This window comes from Lissotriton vulgaris, chromosome 3_1 (assembly GCF_964263255.1).
Source record: "Lissotriton vulgaris chromosome 3_1, aLisVul1.2, whole genome shotgun sequence".
In the NCBI taxonomy this organism is placed as follows: domain Eukaryota; kingdom Metazoa; phylum Chordata; class Amphibia; order Caudata; family Salamandridae; genus Lissotriton; species Lissotriton vulgaris.
Window position 1 is genome coordinate 782,425,973 of NC_141689.1, and position 27,211 is coordinate 782,453,183.

A 27,211-nucleotide genomic window follows, 5' to 3' on the forward strand; every position below is an offset into this window, starting at 1 on the left:
TGAGTATAACAACATACTTTAGAACAAGTGAGGCAATTGGATTACATTAGGCCGACGGAGAAGTGCAAGGGTAACTGGCGCCGCTTCCTTTATTCAGAGATAACTAGAATGAGTATTGCATTGTATTGTATTGTAATTGCATTTAAATAGCGCTTACTACCCCAGACGAGGCGTAAAAGCGCTTTTTTGGTGAGTAGCATGCTACTCCAGAACTCATAAAGGATTAGTGTTGAATTATTATACTGAAATATGAAAGTAATTTTGAGTGGTGGATATGCTAGCCAGTTATTTGGATTGAGAAGGGTAGGGGAAGGATAGAAGAGGGGGGAAAAGTTTGTATTTATATAGCGCTTTTTACCCATGATGGGGTGTTGAATCACTTTTTTGACGAGTAGCACGCTACTCCGGAACCCAAAAAGTATTAGTGTTGAAAATTAGTATAGTGAAATATGAAAGTAATTTCAGTGGTGAATATGTCATTCAGTTATTACGATAGAGAAGGGTAGCGAAGGGATAGAAGAGGGAAAAAGGTTTGAATTTATATAGTGCTTGCTACCCCTGATGAGGTGTTGAAGTGTTACGCTGGAACCCATAACGGATTAGTGGTGAATTAATATACTGAAGTATGAGATTTGATATGCAAGAGTAATCTGACAGAGAGTTCTGAATCTGTTGTAGTCTTTTCATGGTCGTTAAAGGTGATCTGTGGTAGGGCTACTGGCGTAATTGAGTTTGGACAGAACAAGGAAGATGGTAGCTTGAACCTTGTGTGGAAATTCCAAATGGGGGAAGATTTATTGCAGAGTTTTTATATTGATTTTGCTAGTTTGTCCACTTGGACATTCATCGATAGCTTTGAGTTCATGGTCATTCTGAGGTTTCTTACTTCCCTCAATACTTTCGATGGTGATCCATGTTCATCAGGTCAGGTGGCAAGTGGGTCATAATGTTTCCAATACCACACATGAGTATTTCTGTTTTGGAAGCATTCAATTTGGGATGGCTCCAAGTCATCCATTGATCCACAGCTCTGAGACAACTGAAAATTGGAGAGTTTCCAATGTCTTTGGGGCATTCCAGTTGAAGGAGTATTTGTGTGTCATATGCATAATTAAAGCATGTGAGGTGAAACTGATTGATCAGCATCAGTACTTCATGTAGATGTTGAAAAGAATGGGCGAGATGATAGAGCCTTGAGGCACCCCTTCTTTTGTGGAGTACGGTTTGGAGGAGAAGGTGGGGTATGGATGACATTAGTTCTGTTTCAAAGGTAGGATGCAATTCAGTCTAGAGCAGTCGCCTCTATGTCGGCTTCGTAGAGTCTTTGGTTCAGAGTGTCATGGTCAACCGTGTCAAAGGCAGCCGAGAGGTCAAAGAGGAGTAGCACAGCAACCCCGTTGCGGTCAACTGTGTTCTTCAGGTCATTTTAGATGGCAAGGAGGGCAGATACTGGGCTGTGAGAGTTCCTTTAGTGTCATGTTCACCAATGAGGATAGCTTGTTGATTGTTTTCATGCATGCTGGCAGACAGCTGAATAGTCAACCACAATTATCTGTTATACTGTAAATATGTTTTATTTGGCTATTCATGAAAATCATATAATTGTGAGAAATTAGCACAAAAATGTTCAAGATAACATAGTGGAATCATAGTAGTGGTGTAGGGCTTGGGATAAATGAGAGAGTGGATGTAGAGGATATATGGATAGAGGTATAGGGTGAGAAATAGGGTAATGCATTGGAAAGAGTAGTAGAAAGAAGTTTGAGATGAATCAGAGAGTTGTGGTAGCAGATATGCTGAGAAAGGTATATGGTGAGAAATAGGGCAGTGCATTGGATATGCTGAATTAAAGGAAAGTACTACTTAAGCCTTAAAAACTCTTAGTGCAATGATCTTGTTTGACAAACCTACCAAGGATGGTAGGTTCAAGTAATGCCAGTCCCTCCTCTTGCAGGCACGGCCCAGCACTAGCCCCAGCTTCATTGACTGAACTATACATGGCCCTCAGCTATGAGCAGCAACCTATGGTTGCAGGGCCAGGCCTGCAGACAGGTCACCACTGGATTATAGAATTACTTCACGAAGGGTACTCCCAGTTTACTTTTAAGGCTCGGGAATGGGAGACAACACATCAAACTACACAAGAAAGATACCAGTTAGTTTCTTTGATTTACAAATAATAAATCTTTCATCATTACTAGCCCAGCGTTACTTTGAAATGTATTTTTATTTCATATTAATAAGATGAGAAACATCATTGATCCATGCATACAGAATTATTTCTTCTTCGAAAAATGCATAAAAACACAGTATATCAAAATGGCATTTTCGTCAGGAACAAAGGCAATGATTAAAACTAAATAAAACACACCCTAATACATTCTCACATTTGTATGAGACGTACAGAGTCACACATTCTCAAGACACTCCTAACTCTCTGCCTGTATGTATTCTGACATAGAGAGGAGACCCCTCGTCAGTCTTCCACCTGTCTTAGCCAAGGGGTTCAGTGAATGGTCAATGCATGTTTCGGTGGCCTAGAAGAATCGTAACTACCTTCTTCGGGGCCTCTCTTTCGGTGCCTTTTTTATATGAAAATATATATGGAGTTTGTTCTAAACATAAAAAAAGGAATATTTTTTTATTGTCTATGTGGGTTAGTAAATAATCATGCAAAGTATTTGATTTCTAAGAAGAACCAATGAGATACAGGATGCCAGCAGATACTCCCCAGTACACTGACCACCATAGATCTATGTCATGTGATTAAAAAAGCATTTCCCTAGATACACCAGTGTGTTGAATATCCAACAATAGATCAGCAATAACTATTCTCCATGCGCTTTATGGTGGATCACACCTACCACACATATTATATCAATGAAAACTTACAGGTTATCAAACACTATAATTCCTGTACCAAATATACATCATTAACTGATCGTTGTTTCCACACTTTATGAATAGTATTCACATCCCTCTCAGCCACAGAGGGTAAATTAGACCTTGTAAGTTACCAACTCCTTCTGCAAATAGGAATGTCACCTGAATTAAAGGTCTGAAAGTAACCTCCACAAACCTTTTAGAGAAGGGTATTTTTCATATCAAAATTTATGGGTCACATTTTGGTTTCAGTCATATCCTTTTCACAGCTGAAGACAAGCAATATGTATATTTATGTATGAGGTTGCCTGAAACTTAGCATCTAAAGGAACAAGATTAAAAAGTATATAACTGTGTTACTAACCATAGCTACAATTCACCGTATTGCCTCTACTCCTCTGCTACTCAAATTTTCTAACTATGGAGGATCCTGTTGAATTTTAAGCTAAAGAATTGATGACTACTGATAATACAGCCCAGGCAAAAAACAACAAAGAACACAATATAAAAGCACCGTCTTAATTATTTTGTTGCTACAATTATTTGGTTGCTCCCAGAAAGTAACTTATTAGCAGTTAGAAACCTCCCCACCCAGCTGCATACCCTGCCAACTCCGAATCGCCCTACTACAATGTTGGATGCCGCTACTAAAAAATCCCAGCCCTGATAAACTATCGAAACTCGCTCCTACATCACCCTCTGTATCTCAAATGCCTTTATAACGCAATCCTCAAAGATAACAATAATCCTCCATTCATGGTTCGCTCCTCAGAGAGTGGGAAAAACACCAGTGCCTGTATAAATAGTTGTTGACATCCAACTATATACATATCATCCCTAAAAGTACTCTGTGCTGTAACACATACCTTCTGCCCATAAAATGGTACAATAATCATTCACTGATGGGTGTGTTAATGCAACACCAAACTCAAAAAGAGCCAGTTATGCATGCGCTTAACATTGATCCAATTCTAAGTTGTGTGGTAATAGGCCAGTTAGTACATGACCTTTTGCAATGTGCAGTGGGCACAGAACTCAGGGTCTGGACTATGGCCTGGCTCTGCTCCTAGCCACTAAATAGTTTGTGCTCAGCCCTGAGCCATGCACAGTAAACTCTGGACTCAACATCTTGTAAGCTGTGAGTGCAGAGTGCTGTTTGTTAAATATGCATGTGACTTGGCAGACTTGTCTGACATTGAGGCCACTTCTGAAGTCTTCACTTGTGTGCAGATCCATCAAATGGAGCCTGATTATTAACAAATAAAAGCTATTTTGCTCCACCATTAATTGTTCTGCCCTTAATGAAACTTAAGATCTTAGTAATGGGTGTAAGATATCAAAAGACTGCCAGAATTCATGTAGGTTAATCAAATCGCCAACATTATTAGCATATGTCCTTTTAATTCTGCCCATTTTTGGAGCATCTCCCTAATGTGTAAAAATACAAAGAGTTATTCAAGTATTCTAGATGTGTGATAAACTTTGCACAGCTCAAAGGTATAAGAAAACCAACAAAAACCCCTTTTTTTGGAAATTGCAATTTAATCACATACTTTGTTTATTCAAAATGGTGTGCGATAATCCAGTGAGATGAGCAGTAGTCACTGCTTTGCTCTTCTTTGCACTACTTTTGCCAAAGCTCATACACAGCTCTACTGATTGGATTTTTGTTGTGATATCATTTTACTTATTACATTTATTCTATTTTTCTAGATGGTGTGGTAGTTTTCTTGTGTTGTGTTTACACTTTTTACCACTATATTGCTGCATAAATATTTTACACATTGCCTCCAAGTTAAGCCTGTCTGCTTTTGTTCCAAACTACCAGATGGTTAGCACATATACATTTAGTGACTTTTTGAGATTCACTCTGATGAGGATTGTAGTTGTTGCTTGAGAAGGATTTTACCCCTGTCAAACAATAATCCAGTTTCTCACACAAGCATTTAATTTCAAGTATGTCAAAAGTGTTCAGTTGTGTTCTTCAGATACCTTGGCACAGTCAGCAGAATTGCTAATCTTAATGCTAGAAAAAGATTTGACAAGCTAAAAAAGGTGCTAATAGCAACTGCAAGAGTTTTAAAAGCATTTTAGGTAGGAGATTAAATACATATTTAGTGTGTTTAATACATGACAATCAAAAGGGGTTTATATCATTGAGAAGAATGGGAGACCTAACATATACATCAATGTGTACAATAGTGCCATTATGTCATAAAGCCTCTTTGACAATGTACACCGTTTATGCCGCCAAAGCATTGACCATGTAAACTGGCCGTTCAGTGGGGAACCCTTAGATATTTTGGCTTTGGAGAAAGAATAATTACAGATATCTAAGCTTTCTATAAAACTCCATACTCCAATATGTGTTTATGTTACCATTGATCAAATACATTACCTATAGCAAGAGAGAAACAACAAGGCTGCTCACTCTATCCAATCCTCTTTGGATGTAAATTGAGCCCCCCCTGCTCAGTAATTAGATGTAGATCCTAAAGTAATTAATTTCAGAATTATGGGCTTTGAGAACAAAATATACTCCTCACAGACAATCAAATATTATTTACTGCAGATTCAGTACAGACCTTTCCATGCCTTAATTAATTCACGGAAAAGGTTGGCCAAATTCCTGGATAAAGTTTGAATGAAAATAGGACACATTACTTCTTTCTGTTAAAAATGCGGGGATATTAGACACTGAAGGGTTCAGACTACTCAGGATGTAAACACTTTGGTTTCAACAAGCAGGAAGCTTAATTTCTCATCAAACTTTTGGGTACACCTTCTACTCTCTATCTAAGGAATATGAATATGTTGAACATGTCAATTGTCCTAGAGCTTAACTTTCTATTTGGTACTATTCCTCTCTACGTCAGTAAGGAAGCTAACGAAAACATTCTGGGAAAGATCAATAGTTTTGTATTAGCATCACACTCTGTATGCTTGTGTTGGAAGAAGATGAGTAAATCTTAAATACTAGCACTACCTGATCTGTGATTACACTGCTGGGCAGTTAAAAACATTAGATTAAGAATGGGACTTTTTTAGCAAGATAACCATAAAGAATGAAATCAGCTATGACTGCTTTGTAGTAAGGCAAATGGTTTAATGTTCACATACTCGCCACTCAAATAATATAAGATACTAAGATTGAAGACCGACTTTGCTATAACAAGTTATCATATGAGGTACTAACACTGGAGACCTATGTTATGTTATGTTAATAGTATTTGCTGAGTGCAGGTACACTGGGACGGTGTCTTAGTGCATAGATAACAGATGTTCTGCACACCACTTACCAGGTTTAGTCATATGCTTGTTTAAAAAGCCATTTTTTTCTAATTGCCTAAAACTCATGTAGGTAGAGGTGGCTTTTAGCACAGGAGGCAGAGAGTTCAAGATGCGGGGGCCATAATTGAAAATCTGGAACCTCACATTTTCTTCTTTTTAAATTTAGAAATTGTGAGAATGTTCATATGGATGGATCTCAGGTTATTGTTAGGAATGTGTTTTTGATTTGGGCTGATATGAAAGCTGGGTTTCTACAGCAAAGGGATTTAAAACTGATGCAGCCCATCTTGAAGATGGTCTTTTGTTCTACAGGAAGATTTTGTAATTTTCTCATCAGACACTGTACATTGCCCGCATCTGCCCTGGAGGTTGATCCTTCTCCCACTTCGCCTCAAAATCCTGGAACACTCTTCCCCTCCACCTTCAAACAGCACCCTCATTGGCAGACTTCAGGAAGAGTCTCAAGGCCTGGCTCTTCTACTGGGACCCTCAGCCTGGCTCCTGAATATCTAATTGGGTGATAAGTTGTGCCCTATAAGTACAGTTTTATTGATTGATCAGAGGGGTCATGTTTCAGTGTCTGAGGTGATGGAAGATTAACCTGGCTGCTTGGTTCTGGGCAAATTGGAGTCTGCAATTGAGGTCTTTTGGGAGGCCCAGGTAGAAAGAGTTGGCATATTCTATCCTAGAGATGACCAGGGCAATAACTACTTTGACACAGGCCTCAAAGGTAAGGAATTTACTGATTTTCCTGATTCTTCAGAGTTACAGGAAACAGAAAAACGTGACTGCTCCTAGCTGGGCTTCATAGAGAGATCCTTATCAGTGAGGACCCCAAGACTTTTTAATGATTTCTTGGGATGTGGGAGAATGGCCATTGCTGGCAGCCCAAAAGAGGAACTCAAAAAATCGCACTTGTTTCTGGTTATGACAAACTCCATTTTTTCAGAATTTAACTTTAGATGATTGCTGCTACTCTAACCCTGGTTGAATTGCCTAGTGTTTTGAAAGTCTTCCTGTGATTCAGATGAGTTGTTGATAGTGAAGCGTAGCGGCATCGCGTCTGTGTAGTTGCATATTCTGACATTCATGTTTTTAGAGTGTGTACTAGAAGGCAGATGTACAGATGAAGCAGTGAGGGGACAGGGAGGATCCATGAGCTATTTTGCAGTTCAGCTGAACCTTGGAAGAGCTTAAGGGAGACAACTAAACAAACTGGGAGTGGTCTTTTAGGATGGAGAGAAACCACGTAAGAGCTTTGCCCTGTAACCTCACAACTTTAACATGATCAACCAAGAGGTCATGCTCAATTGTGTTGAAAGCCGCCGATAGGTCAAGGAGGACCAGCGCCTGGGTAATAACCCTGTCGACTTCTTCATGCATGTTTTCCATCCAGTGCAGAGAGGATGACAACTTCAGTGGAATGGGCTTGCCGTGAGCCCTCAGATGAGGGTCAAGGAAATTGGATTCCACTAGGAAGGAGCAGAGGTGACGTGCAACATGTGCCTCTAGCATCATCACTACATAAGGTAGCAAGGAAATAGGGCAGTAGTTTTTTTAAGACAAGTGGATCTTCCAAGATTTCTTTTGGAACATAATGGCCTCTTTGAAGGGGCTGAGGACAATGCTTTGGCTGATGGATGAGTTAAGGAGGGCTATATCTGGATATGAGAATGTAGAAAATACTGTTTTTAGTGTTCTAGAGGGACAAGTATCGCCAGGACGCCTACGGGTAGCAGTGCGCTATATAAATGCCTACACACACACACACACATTTACACATTTGAAGTTCCCGACATCACTTTGGTCAGCAGGTCCACAAGGCAATCCTTGTTGATAGAGGGGAAATCGGAGAGTGTAATAGGGTATCTATCTTCTGAAGAAGTTGCATTGAGAGATAGGTTAGAAGGTATACTGTCTTTCATCTACCTGATTTTATTAATGAAGAAGGTGTTTAGGGCGTTTCATGAATTCTGAGTAGGTAGTATGGGCAAGGTCACTTTGTCTGGGTTTGGCAACTTGTAAACAATTCCAAAGATCTCCTTGGATTTGTTCACAGAGTTTAGTATTTCATTAGAAGAAAGGTGGATTTAGTTTGCTTAATAAGTTTCTTCTATTCCTTGAGGCAATTTGTAAAAACGTCATTTTTGTCAGGCAATAAAATTATTTCTCCGTTTACATTCAGCCTGGTGAAGTTCAAGTTTGGCGGACTTCAACTATTCAGAGAAACATTTGGATGAGTCATGTCATCCGGCCTGGTTAGCTTCATGGAGGGGGGCATGCGTATCTACTCTTAGTAATTTTGTGATTGCTTCAACATGCCTGTCTATACTTTTGGTATGGTTGGAAAGGATTCTGGCCAGTGAATCTTAAAAGGAGTTAAGATCTACTCAGGACCAGCTTCTGGATATAATTCCAGGACTTGGGTGGGGTTCAGGGCGAGCTAGGCCAATTAATAAGAATGTGATAAAATAGTGGTCAGACCACATGCACAGGGAGACCGTAAAATTAGACAGGGCTAGATTAATGGATCAGACCTGGTCTAGTGTGTGGGCTTTGATATGGGTGCGTGAAAACACATGTTGTTCAAGATTAAGGCTGCTGAGAAATTCAGTTAAATCTGTACATGGTTGTCCTCTGGTTTGCTTGTTAGCCCAGTAGTTGAAGTCACCTATTAACAATATTTTAGCATGGTCGATAACTAACAGGGAGATTGTCTCAGCAAGCAGTTGTGGGAGTATATGTCCTAGGGATCTGTAAACAGCTGAGAGATTAAATTAGGTATGTTTAGTAACACTAAGATGTTACTTAATTATTGCTCCACGCCTCCACATATTTTGCCTTTGGGTATTTTACTTTGGAGAATGTAGTATCCTTCTGTAACTGCAGCCAAAAAATCCATGACGGATTCATCAGTTCACTATGTTTCGGTTAAAACAAGCAGAACAATCGGGGGATTCAGCATTGAGTAATTGGAATATTTTGAGCTGATGCTTGACCATGGATCGAAGTCCTGTTTTATGTCTTTGCATACCAATTACGTTGGCAGGATGTTCAATTTGAGACAATTTTGTGGAAAATAATGAGGAAACAGACTCTCCTTATAGAAATATGTGCAACTGCTGTTATAAGCATCCACAACTAATGTAGACTATGATTAAGGAAATGCTTTACTATTCGAGAAAACAGTCTCCAACTCCAGCCATTTAGAGAGAGACATGGCTAAGTGGTGTAATATGTTGAAAGAAATTGTTGAGGAAAATTGTAAGTCAATAGAAACGATTTGGGAGGGATGCTTTCCATAGCTAGATCCAACAGAAATATCTATGAACTGTGTACATCAAAGAGTTGAAGCTGCGCCACTTGGAAGAAATCACTTTTTTACCATTCACAGATTATATTTGACATCAGAGACTTTAGCAACGTTCCCAGATGACTGATAGACAGTATGTCCAAGAGCAGTATAAAATGTCCCTTTGACATACATATATTTTTGAATTACACAGCTCTCCGGTCTTTCTGGCAAACTCTAAGTATTAACTTCACTACTATTTTGGGTGACGAGATCGAGGTAAGTGCCTACCTGGTTATCTTTGAATTCTCAAGTTGATATGTGATATATTGCATATTAATTATGAACACATGCAGGTCTTTATGTATATATATGATATATGCCCAATGGTTTTGTTGCGTGCTTATCTAGGTTCCTGATCGATACTGTGACCTTATGCCCCTATTCGGCTATAAATCCATTTATTCCCTATATTGGCATAACCGTTCAAGTGCGATTTTCTGAAAAGTCATCTCTGGCCTCACACGAACAGAGCCACATTCCAGCATGACTCTCTGCTACTTCCTTTGCGACCAATTAGTGCAATGACAGAGCAGCAGTCACTATCTGATATTCCTAGATAACACTCCGAGTTCTTCAACAAGATAAAAACTTAGCAAACCTGGAAATCCCCGCTTGCTATGTTTTGATTAGTAATGGAACTCTAATGAGCAACTGATAACTGTCACTTCCTAGTGACATCTTTAATTGACGTCTTATGTCCAGCAAACTTGCGTCAAACCCGGCACCTGTCAGGTATAAATATTACCAACGTTGCCTTAAGCAATGTGAGTTCGTTGCCTGTTGCTGATGCCAGCTGCCTGCATGACCCTGTGTTGGTAAATCTAGCACTCTGTCGCTGCAGCCTGCTATCCTGTGGTGGTGAAGCTGCTGATTACCATTATCGCCGCTAAAGCGCGACCTATGGTGCAGTACGCTTAAGGAGCTGAACAGCCGTCCTCTGCGAAGACATCCAGCAGAATCCAGCTGCCCGTGGACGCTGTCACCCCTCCTTCCTCGACGCGCTGAAGAGAAGCCGCTGCCTTTCTCGTGCAGAGAAATCCAGCCACGGCGCTTCCGGTTTACCCTCGCGGGTGACTGGGATATCGAGAGAGACCCCTGAAGGAGATACCAATCCTCCATCATTCTATTCAGAGGTATGGTGTTGACTAAACCCTTAGACGAGAATTCTTGAAACAAACCTTGACAAAACCAACTTAACTTAAAGCTACTTACTTACTCCCCTTTCACGTGTTAGGCTTAGGTCAGGCACACTGGGGTAGGCTTAGTTAGAAGCACCAGTTGAGTATGTTAGCCTAATGTATATATGACTGTATATATGTTTTATTACTTTTAAACCATTGTATGGCTAAGAAACCATATCAATGCTTTTACAGTTCTATTTCGCAATACTTATCTTACTGTACGTACTTTTTATAATAACAATTATTGCAATTGTGGCAATACATTTCTCTTGTACGAGAAGAAAGACTGTTCAATAAATGTTAACCCTTTATTGATACACGCCCGTCTCTCTATTCTCTACATCTCGTGAAAGTAAACTGCACCAGACTGACTGAGTGAAATCTATGTCTATTGTTTCACACGACCCTAGAGATCGACTCTTGATCTGAGGAGCAAAGTTGTCATGTTGCACGGTTGTTGGAAAACTGAATCCCTTCTTGTCTGTGCCAAGGAAGCTGATCACTCCCTATGCAGAGAAGAAAGTTTCCAGTGACCTCTGAGCTAGTTGGTAACACAACCCAATTAAGTTTAGCATAGTCAGTGGAGGCCTGGAATATAAGCAGTTCCACGTCGATACTACTGTTTATGTTATTCCAATGCGCAGGGCCTAGTGGGAAACTAGGAACTACACTACATGGCGCCCAAACGTTTGGTAAGGCGATAAACTAACGCAAGACTTATAGAGTAACTCAGTCGTGCATATTTCACACCCCTTTCTCCCGTAAATACTCCAATAGACGTCTGGAGTGGGTGAAAGGTTAAAATCCGCCCGACCTTAGTAGGAAGAGATTCCTATGTAAAGCTCTGGTTTATTCAACGTTGAAGGATACAGTGTTCCAAAATATTGTGCACCTAATCTTTGTCTCCTTGGAGACCTACTCTGCAAAGCCTGCATTTTTAAAATGACAGACAGTGAAGAAGAAAGGGAAGCAGTTAGACTGGCAGCCCAACTAATAGAGGAAGACACGAGTCTCCTAGACACAGACCCGGATGCTATTATCATCCCGGTCCAGTTAAGAAGATCTATAACGTTAAAACTTATAGAAAACGGACTGACACCTCTAGGTGGTACAGTAATTTTCGTGATAGAGGCTCACGAATATCGGCAGACAGAGGTATTCTATTCATGGATAAACTTTCCAGCGGTAAACGCTATAACACAAGAGTTTCACTATTACAAAATAGAGAAACCTCCGGAAGAGTACGCTCCTTTCGAGGAGATTGAAATTCCACTTAAATTTCAAGAGCACCTGCTCTGGTTTAATGGCGCCCTAAAACACAATGATCACATAACTAGGCTCGGTCCACTAGGTAGACCAGGAGCCACGTGGCCGGTTCTAGCCAGCTACACACAACATCCTGACATTGCAAAAATGTCTAGAGAAGAGCTGTTAGCACAGCTCAACACATTAATAAAAATACATAGGCAATTAGTCCAATATGTAATGCGGACTGCAACAGTCCAGCCAGCTGTTAATACACCACAGCTGACCCCTCATCAGGGGAACACAAATAAAATTACACCACAGAACATACAGTCATGTCTTGGTAAAACACCCGTAAAACGGGAACAAATTCCTTTCTGGTTAGCCCAGAAAATCACTCAAATAGAGGCAGTATTTCCTGATACTACCCCTATTGAGAAACACAGAATCTTGACCATCTGCCTTCCTATGGGAATCGCACCACACGTGGAGGACTGTGACACTTGGGGTACAGTCTTTGCTTCCATTTACACAAAAACACACGATGTTGGCGGTAATACCAGAAGTGCTAAAACAGATTCAAAATGAATTCGGTCCAGAGCCCGCTTTAAATCTAGGTATGAAATTACTGAAAGATTTCAAGCAGGTCACGGCTATATTATTAGCCAACATAAAGGGAGAAGCAGCATCTGTGGCGATCCGCCAGAAGTTGAGGGAAACAGATATTAAAGATCCTGTTGAGCTTGCAAAAATCATAGAAAAATGCTATGAAGAATTAGGTAGAGACAGCTTGGGTGGAAAACCAGTTAAGCCCCAACTGCTCGAAAATCCTGAAAAATTATTTATTAAAAATAATTTAAATACTCCTAAAAAGAGCTGGGATGGAAATAAACAATCCACTCCCAAGGAAAAAGTTTTCCAGTCCAGAGGAAGGTCTCCTCGACGGAGGGAAAGAACTCCGACTCGAGAACGCCAGTCTCCCCAGAGGGAGTCCTCTGAGAAAAGATATAACCTTAGAAATAGGGATAATCTGAAAAAACCTGATAGATATCAAAGTATTGATACACGTCCCTCTCGATCTCTTCCACAGAATTCGGAAAGAAGAGGACGGTCAGACCCAGGAGAGCACACCAAGTCCAAAGACAAGGAACCTGCTCAAAATAAGAAATCTCAATTTCAGAAAAAGAAGGTAGCCAGTATTAGAGTAATCAACCATGCCGAGAATACTGAGGACACAGTTGAAAAACGGGGAGTGGGCATTGACAATGTTGGACAGTGCAGCAGAAATCAGTATAGCGCGCAAGATCTTGATGAGTCATCTGGAGACAGTGGACACGAATGAATACATTCAGGTTGAAACTGCCGACACCAGGCTTAGCGAGCCCCATAAAATATACGAAATAACATTGCGTATAGAGGGTGATAAGACTAGGAAAATTAAGGGTCTGTTTTGGGATAAGCTCTCAAAAGGCTATGATATTCTGTTAGCTGAAAAAGATTGGCCCCCAGAGTTTGTCAGGGAGTGCCCTCGTGGCGAAGAAGTGATTATGCCTGCCTTCTCGAATCACATTCCGATTCACCAAAAATATACATATGCAAGGAAATGGGCAGTAGCCCAGGCACCTGCATTATATAAAAATCATGTAGGATGGGATGAGGATTCACCGCCTCACAAAATCCAACTAAAAAGTGAACCAACTGCCCAACGGCAGTATCCCATAAAGCAAGAAGCTAAAAAACAAGTTAGGGAGATCTTAGATCAACTTGAGTACCAGGGGGTGATTGAAACATGCACCTCTCAAATGAACAATCCTTTGTTTCCTGTCTCCAAGCCAGACAATTCATATCGTCTAGTTTTGGACTACAGACATCTTAATACATGTTGCAAAACTTTTGCAGTACAAAACTCGCATAGTGCAGCCCTAATGAATAACATAGTTAGGAAAAAATATAAAACGACATTAGACATTTCTAATGGTTTCTTTTGTCAAAACATTGCACCAGAAAGCAGATATTTGACCGCTTTCTCTGCATTTGGGTCGCAGAAAAAATTCTGTCGACTCCCACAGGGGTTCAAGAACAGCCCAGGACTATTCTCAGCTAGGGTAACAGAGTTGCTACAAATCTATGATGATGAAGCATTATCTTACGTAGATGATATTTATCTCACAGACGACGACTTGGATACTCACTTGAAAAGAGTGAACACCATTATACTTGGGTTCGCAGCAGAGGGTTACAAATTCAACTTTAAAAAGTCCCGAATTGCCCATCTGACAGTACTATTTTTAGGGTACGAATTATCAAGTGAAGGGAAAAGCCTAGCAGACAACTTCTTAGAGAAGTGCGCTGTACTCCAAGTTCCAAAAACGCTGAAGAATTTACAATCAATACTAGGTTTTCTGAATTTCGGAAGAACTTACATCCTAAATTACGCAGAGAGGGTTAAACCTCTCTACGAACTAATAAAACCTGATTTAAAACAAATCAATTGGACTCAAAAACACACAGAAATTTTGAGATCACTGCAAACAGACATGTTAGCAAAAACAAAATTAGATACACGTGACAACACGATCAATCTTGTAATCCGAGTCATCCCAGGAAGATGCGGATTCACATACCTAACCTCTAATGAGGGAGAAAAGGTACCTATTTCAATTAAATCTCACTTGTACACACAAGCAGAAAAAACATTCAGTCACACAGAAAGAACTGTGAACGCAGTGCAAATCGCATTAGCAAATGAACGAGAACTAGCACACGGCAAACGGATTAATATCCTTACAGCGGAATCCGCCTTCGAGGCGCTATTCAGCCCAGTAAACCTGCCTACAGTGTCACTGGACCCGAAATGGATACAGTGCATAGATTCTCTAGGAGCGGAAGACGTGAAATACTATTTCGCCCCGCAATTCGAAGAACTGAATGATTTAGAATATGAAGAAGAATATCCTCTGCCAATCGGAATCCTGCCTCTCCCACAATATGCCTGTATAATCTATACAGATAGCTTTGTACAGCATTTCAACGTAGAGAGTAAATCCTACAATGCAGCGTGTGCGATCATTAAAGGTCGTTGGCTGTGCGGTAAATTCAGACCGAAAGTAACAAAAACTGAATCAGTAAAGTACTGTTCGGTTCAAAGAACTGAAATCAGATCTTTAAAGATGGCGCTCGAAAATGCAGAACGCGAATTCCCGGCACTTATAGTGTGCGATTCTCATTTTTGCGTCAACTCTTACAACAATAAACTGCAGAGTTGGATCGAAAACGACTACAAAGATGACACAGGTACCACAATAAAGCATAAATTGCTCTGGAAACAGGTAGCTCTTTTACACAAAGAACTACAAAAGACTCACGTGATTCACGCACAGAGTCTTCAACGTGATGGCGTTCACGTTGCAGGGAATTCATTGGCTAATACAGCCAAAGCGGAAGCAACTAACCCGGCTTCCGTAGCCACAAAAAAGCGTACAGATAAGTACATAGACGGGGAAACAATGCTGGCAGTAAAAACGACCGTAAAAGGCGACTGTGCAGCACTACCCGTAAACTATCCACTCAATTATGCATACATAATCGATGCAAACTCCGTTCCTTTTGCTCAAATCCCTGGAGTGGGGGACAGAGTAATTCCAAACATGAACAGGAGAATATTTTTAATAGCAGACGCACACATGGGTTTGGGTCTAAGGCACAGAGAGATCATGGAATCACTGACTGAATTACAATCAGTATTCTGGTGGCCGGGAATGAGTGTAGAACACCAAATATATGCAAACAACTGTGAAAACTGTAATAGGGATCGCAGTAGCGAACCTTGCTACCGGCTACCAGTCAGAAAGAGCGTAACGCTGCCTACACCCCGTCCTGCGTCCTATTAACAGTTAAGACGAAAAGCACTTAAAAATGAGGCCTCCAGCGCTCGGCTGACGCTAGAACGGTTATAAAAGATTTGCGGTCAATATCGGCACATAAGCAATTACCACGTTCCATTCTGACCAGGGTCCTGCTTTCAGCTCTCGAGCCTATAAGGAGGCCATGGCCAGCATGGGAATTGGGTTGCGGTATTCTTGTCCGTCGCACCCCGAAGGGAATAGTGTGGTAGAAAGAAAAAACCGTGACATAAAGCAATCTATAACAGCGAAGGTATTAGGTTCAGGCGCTGGGTGGGTCAAACATTTAATAAGTGTCCAGACTAGTCTTAACAACATGCCAAGAAATTCTCTAAAAGGTTTCAGCCCATACGAACTATTGTTCGGAATTAGAATGAGCGTTCAGGACCTCGATAGTCAGATGTCAGTGGTACAAGAAGAAACAAAGCACTTTGATGTAAAAGACCGTTTGGCTGTTTTACAAGAACTGAATGAAACAAGAAAATCATTAAGCAACATAAAGTTAAAGCAACAGCCAAGTACCACTGACGAGGCACCACCCGCAACAGCCCCAGCAAGGCCTGTCTGGATTCCAAAGATTGGGGATCTAGTGAGAGAAAAGATCGCGGTGAAGAAGGAATTTGGGCCTTCTTACAGAAAAGCAGTACCTGTCTTGGCAGTCACCGGAACAAGATCAGTTGTGCTACCGCCCCTTGCTGGTAAAAAGGAGAACAGAGTCGTGTCTATCGATCTGGTAAAACCACAAGCATGTGGCCTATAATCAGCAGTAGGCCCAGTGGGCTCCCAAGAAACAACAGAATACCCAAACTTGCAACAATCCAAGAGGTTCAAACTGAAAGACTAATCACATTCGATCAGCCTGCAGTGCACAATGAAGGACTATGCAATAATGCCATGGAACTCGTGCCTCTTGAAACACAGATTGAAACAGTTCGTCAAGAAACAACACCAGTCTACAATGATGTGGCATCAGAAAGTGCTACCGAGAGACAGGTTGAAAGAACAATCCCATCAATTGACAGAACTGCCTCTGGTTATTTCATCAACTTCGACAACTTCTCTGAAGATTTAAATGACCCCAAAGTGATGCCAGAAACAAAAAAGTCTTTTAAAGAAAAAGCAACGGAACTCTTTCATCAACTGAAGGAAATCTACCTTGTTTCCCCTTGGCTAGAGTTCTGGTTTGGTCTAGGTGTATTTTTCCTCCTGCTTTGGCTCATCATGGTACTGTGTTTGGGAAAATTCATTGAAGGAAAATATATTACAATGGACACAGCAAGTCAGAACATCAACCTAGTCCTGAAACCACACAGATCATCCCATGTGAAGAAAAGAGAACTGTCAACAGTAAATGTCACAGCAATTCCAATACCTGGTGGGGTAGTATGGGAGAAAACAGACTATGAGATCTATGGTCCGGTCGAAATCCTGAAGTATCCTCATCAACTAAAGGTTTCCTTAAGTGACTTTGTGACTCCTAGTACATTCTCTGATGATTGGGACTTTAACAGTATTAATGACATGATGTCTGATTTAGTAATGTCAGCTAGATTCACAGATCATGATTATTTACAAGGTTCATCTAGTTATGAGCAGTTATTCTGTTACACCCACTATGGGGATCATTACTTGCATAAATCTGCACAGCCTAGAAATGTTTTTATGTATAATCAATGGGAACATTGTGCTACACCACCTAAAAGCAGTTCTAAAGCATTTTTTGAAAAATTCAAATACTTCTCAGGGTTTAACACCAGTAATGCAGAAACGTTTTATTACGTTTTATTACAAACTGTTAGATAAAACAGGAATGAAAACAATGCTGACAAATTCTAAATTGATATATTCAGAAGCATTTTATGACAAAATGATGACATTTGGTTTTGATTATTGGAAAAATAATATTGAAACGAAAACAATTTGGGGTACAAAAGATTGGCAGGTGCAAGGCATTGAAGCACTATTTAGAACCTGCATGATACCTGAACAAATGTTGTTTTTAAATGACACAATACACCAAACATCTTGTCTTGGCCTTGCTAAGATCAAAGACCTTAAAACACCGTCTATACCAAAGCCAATACCAGAAAATATAACTGCAGATATTGAGTTAGACGTGTCAAACATTTTACATTTCAACAGAACACATCCTGATTGGAAAAAGTGGTTGATCTGGCCTACAGACACAAATAGCTGTCAAGATAGGTTCCTGAATAAAACACAGGGGTTAAAAATGACCAGATTAGACCCTAGATATTCCCAGAGACAACATCCAGGGATTATAACAACATACAGTGTAGGGAAACTCTGCCTAGAATGGCTAACTACATCCACACTGGCTGAAATTAAGCAACACTTGTCTTTATTAAAAGATGGTGCTGATTTGCGCGATTTCATTCTTGGACCACGCAAACAGCGTCAAAAGCGTTTCATAGCGACCAGTATCTATGCTGCTTACAACGAGGCTTGGAAAGTAAAGCAAATTGAAACTGCTGAAAAAATACGAGAAATTGATCGTATTAATTTGGAGAAATCACTTTCTGTAGTAGACAATGGGTTAATGACTCTGTCTTCCAGAATATATTCTTTGGACAATATTGTATCCTCTGCCTTTGATGTGATAGACAGAGATTTGCTAATGTTACAACATGGCCAGTCTCAATTACGCTCTATTATAGAACTAGGCTGGACGCTGCAAAATCTTCGTTCAGGCTATGTGCCTTGGCGTTTAATCAACACAACGTCATTATTTTCCAGTTTCAACCTTACTGATAAACAGATCAGTTTGGCACAGAAAGAAGCAGACTATACAATCCTGAGCATCGAAAAACTCAAGAGATTACCATTGACAATGTCAGAGAGTCCTGTCATTGAATGGATAATACACGGAATTATCACAATTCCGATTACAACTTTCCGATTTAAAAAGTGCCTTGAGTACATACCTGCTGGCCAATATGAACAATTGGGTAAGGGATATGTTAAATCCGAATGGAAATTACCATACACTCATTCTTGCTATAGTGACAGTGACAAAAATGTATTTCTTAGTGGTAACAACTGTAAACATTCACTAAGCGGTATACTTTTGTGTCAGGGTATTAATTTACACGGAGCATGTGATGGAAATTCAAACAACCTTTCATGCCACCAGCTAGTCACACCTGCAACTCAGATAGAGCCCTTCTTTATGCAACTCGCAAACGGGAGTTACATTCTTAGAACGGATCAAAGATGTTGTGGCCATGGTCAAATGTTGTATGCAAGCATTGTTCCCGAGCGGGCCTCCAGACATAGTGACTCCCCTCTGGCCTCGTCTGAATCTCTATTCTATACGAATTGATACATTAAGCAAAATGAAATCTGTGCTTTTACAGACAACAGTGCCTATAACGTCATCTAAAGAGACGTATGATCTTCTAGTCGCAAGGACGGCTACTGAAGTCCATGACCTTTTATCAACAAATTGCCCCGTGCATTTCGTAGAAATGTTCAGCCAACTCCTTAACATGTCTAGTGCTACAAGCATCCCAGGCATATTTAAGACAGTCTTTACGGGACTGCTAACACCCTTCCAGGCAATTTTGGGAATCTTTCCTAAATTTGTACACTCCATTTTTGGCGGCATACCACTATTTTTGGGACTCGTCGCAGGGATTCTATTTTTGACCCTCCTGCTACGTTATGGCAAGCCTCGGCTCAGACATAGCTCCCATGGGAATGGAAGAGACAATCCTAGCAATGCGCTACAGGGACAGGATAACTAACGTCCTCGGATTGGCCAGGCTGAGAGATCTAAACATGACCTGGTTCCTTTCATTCAGACCGATATGGCAAAATTGCATTTTACCTGTGCTACGGTGTATGCTTTGCGGCGATGAATGCGTGTTGGACATCTGTCTTTCACTTCCATCAGCAGTACCAATGGACGTCGATACTTTGCTCAGTCCAATAACGGCTCACGCATTGTGTTGTCCCCAGCGGCTACCAATCCTGATGACGGCATTTGTGGAGACTCCTGTACTACAGCCAAGTGGTAACAGTGGAGCGAGTGACAAAAGCAACATCATCCAGGTACAACGTTCTGTGAGCATTGCTGGTCCTGCCTTCGATGACAGCAATCATTCTCACACCTGCCAAGTTACAGCGCTATCTAATTTGGTTGAACTATCACCTGATTTTGTAGACCAATTCTTTGAGAGCCTGTCTGATACGATGTTCTCACCCATAGAGAAACAATAACTTTTTGAGAAGCTTTCCGACACACAGCGTTCCCATGAACTCTGAATTCGGCCTTCAGTTTTGATCAACAAAGACTGCAATAAGCTTTGGAACTCTATGTTTCCCCGTTCAAGCATTAAAAAAAAAAAAAAAATTTTTTTCTTAAATTGGACATTTTTAATAATTCACCCTTTTTGGCACGAACAATTCTTTGCTTAACGTAAAAACTATTCTTAGAGAACAGAAGCTTCACACTTCTATTTCTAAACACATCTAGAGACATAACAACATAACACCAGCCTCTAGCACACATGTTATTACAATGCATTTTTATGTGATGGTTTATCTCGCTTTTCTTCTGTCAGAGATACTTCATGTGTAATTCCTTTTGCATAATCGTTCATTGATTTCATATGCAATAATTTTTTTGAATGATTACTATGCTTTAAAAAAAACGTACAGTACCTATATTCCATGTATTACAAGTACGCCTATTTCGAATGCATTTATGTATTTTGGGGTGGGCAATGTTACACATGCATCTAATTGCTTAGTTTTAGTAATTTTGATGGACATGAAAACGTGGAGTGGGTGTTGCGTGCTTATCTAGGTTCCTGATCGATACTGTGACCTTATGCCCCTATTCGGCTATAAATCCATTTATTCCCTATATTGGCATAACCGTTCAAGTGCGATTTTCTGAAAAGTCATCTCTGGCCTCACACGAACAGAGCCACATTCCAGCATGACTCTCTGCTACTTCCTTTGCGACCAATTAGTGCAATGACAGAGCAGCAGTCACTATCTGATATTCCTAGATAACACTCCGAGTTCTTCAACAAGATAAAAACTTAGCAAACCTGGAAATCCCCGCTTGCTATGTTTTGATTAGTAATGGAACTCTAATGAGCAACTCATAACTGTCACTTCCTAGTGACATCTTTAATTGACGTCTTATGTCCAGCAAACTTGCGTCAAACCCTGCACCTGTCAGGTATAAATATTACCAACGTTGCCTTAAGCAATGTGAGTTCGTTGCCTGTTGCTGATGCCAGCTGCCTGCATGACCCTGTGTTGGTAAATCTAGCACTCTGTCGCTGCAGCCTGCTATCCTGTGGTGGTGAAGCTGCTGATTACCATTATCGCCGCTAAAGCGCGACCTATGGTGCAGTACGCTTAAGGAGCTGAACAGCCGTCCTCTGCGAAGACATCCAGCAGATTCCAGCTGCCCGCGGACGCTGTCACCCCTCCTTCCTCGACGCGCTGAAGAGAAGCCGCTGCCTTTCTCGTGCAGAGAAATCCAGCCACGGCGCTTCCGGTTTACCCTCGCGGGTGACTGGGATATCGAGAGAGACCCCTGAAGGAGATACCAATCCTCCATCATTCTATTCAGAGGTATGGTGTTGACTAAACCCTTAGATGAGAATTCTTGAAACAAACCTTGGCAAAACCAACTTAACTTAAAGCTACTTACTTACTCCCCTTTCACGTGTTAGGCTTAGGTCAGGCACACTGGGGTAGGCTTAGTTAGAAGCACCAGTTGAGTATGTTAGCCTAATGTATATATGACTGTATATATGTTTTATTACTTTTAAACCACTGTATGGCTAAGAAACCATATCAATGCTTTTACAGTTCTATTTCGCAATACTTATCTTACTGTACGTACTTTTTATAATAACAATTATTGCAATTGTGGCAATACATTTCTCTTGTACGAGAAGAAAGACTGTTCAATAAATGTTAACCCTTTATTGATACACGCCCGTCTCTCTATTCTCTACATCTAGTGAAAGTAAACTGCACCAGACTGACTGAGTGAAATCTATGTCTATTGTTTCACACGACCCTAGAGATCGACTCTTGATCTGAGGAGCAAAGTTGTCATGTTGCACGGTTGTTGGAAAACTGAATCCCTTCTTGTCTGTGCCAAGGAAGCTGATCACTCCCTATGCAGAGAAGAAAGTTTCCAGTGACCTCTGAGCTAGTTGGTAACACAACCCAATTAAGTTTAGCATAGTCAGTGGAGGCCTGGAATATAAGCAGTTCCACGTCGATACTACTGTTTATGTTATTCCAATGCGCAGGGCCTAGTGGGAAACTAGGAACTACACTACAGTTTGAAAATGAGAATGGCAGCCCTTACAGGAATAAGGAGACTGAATGATTATATGTTTATGCTCAAGTATATGAAGTCTGGGTGCAGTCTCCTATGTCAATTTATTAGATAGAAGTTGGGTGCTTGTACTTCTTTCATTCCTAAGTTTCCTGAGAGATTTTCCCTAACCTAGCATGACTGTCACATTTAAAAGTAATAATGCTGTAGTGTGCACAGGAAAAACACTCCATCATGATATAATACTCCCCTCCCATAGGGTGACCGCTACACTGAAACACAATTACATGGTGCAGCAATGGTAGCTGGTGCATGTTTGCATTTTAATATCCTATGCACAGTTAAATGCTTGAGTGAGGATGAGTGCAAGCACTCAAAGATGGCTGGATGTTATACTGCCATTCGGTCTCTTCACTGTAGTCGGACGTGGGATGATCATGCTGGTTTTTGTTTTGAACACCTAGGTGGACTAGTTGCCTGATTCTCGCTACTCTGGTATGTGACCTCTTTGTATTGCTCTGCCCTCAATAGCTAATGAGTGATTTGCCATCTTTCCTCTGATTCAAGAGAAGGGTGGTCACCCATGCCCATGGCACTGGTGAGCCCTTATACTTCCTCCAGTGATACCACAGCTGAGCTAATATTCCAGAAGAGCAGCATCCCCTTCATCCCAACACAGTGCACATGGAGGCGACAGGAGGGTCAGCGAGACTCTGGTGAGTGGAGAGTGAGGAGCCACTGGAGGGTGACTTAGTGAACAGTGTTGATGGACGTCTGATTATTTTTTTTACTCATTTATAGGGCGCTACAAATCATCCCCAGGGGGATCTCTTGGCGAGGAGTACACTGTTGCAGAGGAATCATTGGAATAGCCAGGCCTTAAGTAGTTTTTAACCCCTTCTGTGCTGGTGACGGAACCACTCCATCACCAGCCACAGACGAACTGTGCTAATGATGGAGTGGTTCAGTCACGTCCCGGCCGGCATGCCTGCGCGGCAGCAATTACTCACCTGCGCTGAGCGTTCTATTGAGCGGGCGGGGCCGTGACGGAACCACTCCGTCACAAGCACAGCGCTCCCGAAGCTCATGATGGAGTGGTTCCGTCACGAGCATGGCAGCGCCGCGTGGCCCCCCTCCCCCCTAGCGCTGCGGCGGAATTACCGCTGCAGCCAAGGAGGTTAAAATGACGGAAGTTAGTACAAGCACGGATCTCATCCGGCAGGTTGTTCCAATGAGTGGGGGTTAAGTACGAAAATGCCCATCCACTCATCCTCGCCTTCCTGATTCTCTGTACACAGAGCAGGTTACGGCTGGTGGATCTCAGCAGTCGTGTGGGATGGTACAGTTTGATCTTCTTCATCAGGTAGGCTGGCCCCATCCCATGAAGGCATTTAAAAACCAGACATAACAGTTTAAAGATGGACCTCTTTCTGATAGGGAGCCAATGCAATTAGCTTTGGAGGGGTGAAGAGGGGGTCCATACCAGCTTGTTTAGGGCAAGACGGGCTGCCGTGTTTTGGACTACTTGTAGTTTAGAAGCCAAAACCTCCCTCATCCCAACCAGCAGGGAATTGCCATAATCCAGTCGACTAACCAAGAGCGACCGGATAAGAGTCCGTCTGGCCGTAAACGGAATACACGGAAAGATCCTTCTGAGCATTCGCATGGTTCCAAAACAGGTTCCTGCCACCGATTTTACCGGCTCTTCCATTGATAAAATGTTATCAATTGTTATGCCTAAGTTCTAAGCTCATCCTCTAGGGGCGGGCGCGACTCCTAGATCAGGTGGCCACCTATCTGGGGTCCACATCTCCTCCGCTTTACCAAATAGCACTATCTCTGTCTTAAACGAGTTGAGCTGGAGAAAGTTCTGCTTTATCCAGCTCGCTATGCTGGTCATACAGTGCCTAAATTTAAGCTTGGTGACTGCAGGGCTCTTCTCAATGGGGACTATCACCTGGGTGTCATCCGCATAAGATATGGTTTCAAACCCACAGTTCCTAATGATTGAGGCTAGGGGGGACACGTATATGTTAAAGTGGGGTTCAAGACCGGCCCCCTTGGTACCCCCTTATCCACACTGGTGGTTTGAGAGACGAATGACCCCAACCGGACACATTGTGTTCTACCCGCCAGAAAGCTCTGGATCCAATTGAAGGCCCACCTCTGACTCCAATCTCTCGCAACTGATCCAAAAGGATCTGGTGAGAGATGGTGTCAAAGGCCGCCAACAGATCCAACAGAAACAACATGACGGGGATGTCCCTATCCAGGGACATCCTTAAAGTATCCGTAACCTCCAACAGTGTGGCCTCCGTGCTGTGAGAGGCACGGAATCCCGACTGTGAGGTATCCAGTATGGTGTTCTGTTCCAGATAATGGGAGAGATGCCGACTGACTAATGCCTCCATGATTTTTGCGCAACAAGGGAGAAGAGAGATGGTTCTAAAATTCTGAAGATCGGTGGGGTCAGCCAGAGGCTTTCTGATCAATGGTTTTATGCACGCTTTTCCATTTACGAGGAACAGTGAAAGTGGCAGGCGAGATGTTACAGACTTCCGCAAGAACCTCAGCAAGGACAGGGGATAGCGCTGACATAACAGCAGGAGGCCCCAGATCTGATGGGAAGCCAGATTTCACTCAAGTTAGTAGGGAACTGACTTCTTCCCCTGTGACATTAGGAAAGAGTTCTATGCTTGATGGACTTTGAACTTCCTGAGGGGGAGCTTTGCCATGAGCACCCTTTCCAGGGCCAATGGCACAATAGACCACATCCATTTTGTTGGTAAAATGGCTCCCTAGGTTTTCACATAGTGTCTGAGTAGGCGGTGGGAGCGGATTATTAGCCCTGGGATTAGTGAACTCCTTTGAAATTGTGAAAAGTTCCTGGGAAAAGTTTTTAGCTTCCATGATACAGGAGCCTAAATAAGATCTCCTGGCTAAGTTACAGCTACATAAGTACGCTCGATAGAGCGATTCATCCTGCTCCAACTTGGATTTTCTCCATCTTCTCTCCTTGGCCCTACAAGAGGCTTTCTCTCTTCTGAGACTGTCTGAATACCAAGGGGCGGGTGTGGCCCTATCCTGAATCTTGACCCTCTTAAATGGAAAAATAGAGTCTAGGGCCAAAAGCAACCGGAGTCACCTTTTTCAGGGTCTACGGAGGTCCTTATAACTGGGTGGGGGGCAAGATGGTTTCGCACATGCCCACGAGAAGCTGAGTCCTGAGTGATCTGTCTAGCCCATCTTCTGCTGGGGTTCTACCACCACCTCACTGATGTTGGTAAAGACAGTGTCCAGCATATGACCAGCCAAGTGTGTAGGACTAGTGATTCTGGGGGAAAGATATAAAGATTCCATCGCTGCCACCAAACATTCAGATTCTACTCTGGAGAGAGCTTTCAGGTGATGGTTAAAGTCCCCAACCAGTAGGAACCTGTCAGTTTGGAGCGTGTACGGGGCCAGCATTTCTAGCAAGGTGGAGCAAAACTCTCTCTTGTTTCCTCCAGGAGGGTTGTACACTAGGGCACCCAACCACTCTATGGCTTGGCCCCGCAGTACCCTAAATAACAATAGCTCTAGGTTGGGGGTGGAGACGGAACCTAGGGCATTTATATGATAAGGGGAACGCGTTGCGATAGCCAAACCTCCACCCCGCCTTCCAGATCTGTCCAAACAGACAACTGCATAGTCAGTTGGAAATGCTATTGCCAGTGCAGGAGTCGCTTCATTGTTCAACCAAGTTTTGGTGAAGAGACAGATGTCAGGCCTGGCCTCATCTAGTAGGTCCCAGATTTCAGCCACATGCTTTGGGATAGATCTTACATTGAGATAGAGCCCTTTAAAGGGCACTTCGAACCCATCCCCAATGTCCCTCTTATTCCCCATCTCCTGCCCATTTCACAAAGGTTTGAAGGGGGTATGATGGATGTTAAGGTAAATAGGTGTACATTCTTCCCTTGCCCACCCACACCCTGGACACCTCCCTACCGGGAAGGCATTCGCTGCTTGGAGGTTCGTTAACCCTCCTGCACAAGGTGCAAAATGCCCGAGCTCCACCAACCTCTCATGAGAGTAGATCCGCCTGGGCAGCAGAGATCTGTGTGTATAAGCGGGCAGCATTCCCTGGCAGCCAGCAGCATCCAGGCGCAGATATGCTTGTCTTAGGCACACCTTCGGCACGCCAGCGGTGCGCCAGATGCACGTGTCTGTCTGCTGCGAGGCCGGGAATGCAGGAAATTTGTAGCTGGGAGGCCGGCTACTAGAGCTCTAACTGCTCCTGAGAAGGCTAATGGGTGGACTCTCTCCACATCAAACAATCGGAGTACCGATTGGGGTGGACCGGAGAGCCGCCCTTGCTGCGCGGTAAAAGAAGACTCCGGCTCCCTTCCGAGTAGCCAGTAAGATTATGTATTTTAAAAGAAATAAAAAAATCTCAAAAGAGCAAGCAGTCCTAGATAGAACAAATCAAACAATTCACCCAAACTCAACACGGGTGCATCTGTCTCCCCTGCGCAGCTGGGAATGCAGGAGATTTATAGCTGGGAGGCCAGCTACTAGAGCGCTAATGGCTCCTGAGAAGGCTAATGGGTGGGCCCTCTCCGCATCAAACAATTGAAGTACTGTTTGCGGTGGACCGGAGAGCCGTCCTTGCTGCGCGGTAAAAGAAGACTCCGGCACCCTTTCCAGTACCCAGTAAGATGTATTTTAAAAGAAATTTAAAAGTCTCACAAGTGCAAGCAGTCCTAGATAAAATAAATCAAACAATTCACCCAAACTCAACGCGGGTGCATCGATCTCCCTGATGCAGGGGATGCAGTCATGATGGATTTGGAACCATGCCATTGTGTCCAGTCAGCAGGACATTCTGGGGCAGCCTAGCAGGTGCCTGCCATTCAATATCCCTGAGATCATGCATGTTCTGTGCTGTGGCACAGAGAGCACAGTGGTGGTGACATCATGTGAGAAACATGCATATGTGTGGGTATGTGTGGTCACCTGAACCTGCAAACACACA